The 1,856-nt window shown below is 44.8% G+C and overlaps 1 long non-coding RNA gene across 1 annotated transcript; it reads right to left on the reverse strand.

Moving 5' to 3' along the window:
- Positions 1-221: 221 nt before the first annotated feature.
- On the reverse strand, positions 222-1,161 carry LOC130318298 (uncharacterized). Its single transcript, XR_008865035.1, has 2 exons — positions 667-1,161; positions 222-568 (listed from the first exon to the last, which is right to left on the reverse strand). It is a non-coding gene; the product is annotated as an uncharacterized LOC130318298 (long non-coding RNA).
- Positions 1,162-1,856: the final 695 nt, after the last annotated feature.

A 1,856-nucleotide genomic window follows, 5' to 3' on the forward strand; every position in this document is an offset into this window, starting at 1 on the left:
TTGCTGAAGTTGTCAGCGCTGTCAGATAGCTGTTTGTACGATGGCCCCGACACACAGCAGCATCATATGTCGAGGCTGCCTTCAACATACGATGGGCTCTGAGAGGCCATCATATGTTGAAATGATCATATGTCGGGGCCATCATAAGTCGAGGGGTCACTGTATAACTTTTTCACGCACAAAAATAAAATTAACATAAATAAAAGTCGAACAAGTCAAAGAACGATTAAAAAAGGGGAAACTTTATTTATTATTTATAAAAATGTTTGTGTAGGGCTTTTATGTAACCTCCATCACTCACAAAGAGCGGACAGTAACTAACTCAGGACAGGAAAAACCTCCAGCGGGGAGGAAACCTGTAGGGAATCCATGGCTACTGTATTGCCCTTCCTCTGGGCATACTAAAGGAGGTTACCTCTAGAATTTGGGCCAATGTGTCAGTGTATGTTCGTGATTCGAGGGGCTGTGCCTTCATCCAACTCCTTGCTGTAGGTCCGGAAATCTCGGCCGTCATCCAACGTCTTCTGTAAGTCCAGAAATGCTACTCCACATGCTGGAAATAGTGCATCTAAGATAGGAAAACAAGATAGATTATTTACATGTTTATTATAGAAATGCACATGGAACTGCACTAAATCCTTGTGGACACAACAATGTGGCACTTACCAGTCACAGTCATGTTTTTGACTTCACATTCCCGCGTCCCTACCGTGTCCAGCATCAGCCCCTCGATGATGGAGAATGAGCAGGAGCCGTGTTATATCTGCTCAGTGCTGCTCTCTGGTGGACAATGGTTATGACATCACATGTGTGACACGCTGTTACCTCCTGGGAGTTCTATTTCTGCAGTGCTGCTCTCTGATTGGCTGAAACCTAAAAAAGCTTTTTAACATATTCTGCATGACTGTTATCTAAGGGATTATTCTGTAAGCTTTATTAAAATGGCGCTACTTTCTGTGGGTGCATTATATTTGTTTCATACATTACAGGATACACATATTTGGGGGAAATTTTGTCCTATTCTGACCCCTATAACTTTTTTTTTATTTCTCCTTATATAGGGCCTGTATGAGGCCTGTAGTTTTTAACAGTACCATTGTTTTTTCAATGTGACTTTTTGATTGCTTTTTTTTTTAAATCAAATTCAAGAGTTGCAGTTAGTTGCTAACTACAACTCCCAGCATGCCCTGATACAGCCTGTGGTTCAGCAGCTCCCCCTCCCCCACCCCCCCGGAAAAAAAAAAAGTACTATGCCATAAAATCGCACTGCAATTCACATTAATCTACAGCATTAGGAAGGCAGCAGTTCCCCCACATTAGGTAGGCAGCATAGTTTCCCCACATTAGGTAGCGTAGTTTCCCCACATTAGGTAGCATGGAGTCCCCACATAATGTAGCAGTTTCCCTACAATTAGGTAGGCAGCAGTTTTCCCACATTATGTAGCATAGTTTTCCCACATTAGGTAGCATAGTTTCCCCACATTAGGTAGCATAGTTTTCCCACAATAGGTAGCAGTTTCCCCACATTAGGTAGCATAGTTTTCCCACAATAGGTAGCAGTTTCCCCACATTAGGTAGCATAGTTTACACACAATAGGTACCATAGTTCGCCTGCACCTCCTCCCCACGCACAGAGACACACAAACACAGACAGACAGACAGACACAGACACACATGGACACACACACCTGGCCTGCACAGCGCTTCTCCTCTCCGACGGTGGCCTGACGAGTGATGTCACTGACGTCCTCCTGCGTAACCTCCCTCATCAGACGCGGGCCGGCCGCAGACTCACAAAAGCGGCCACTGTGCTATTATGCGCCGCTTTAGAACAGTGATCAGCGGTGGCGCAGCGG

This window comes from Hyla sarda, chromosome 1 (genome assembly GCF_029499605.1).
Source record: "Hyla sarda isolate aHylSar1 chromosome 1, aHylSar1.hap1, whole genome shotgun sequence".
Taxonomy (NCBI): Eukaryota; Metazoa; Chordata; class Amphibia; order Anura; family Hylidae; genus Hyla; species Hyla sarda.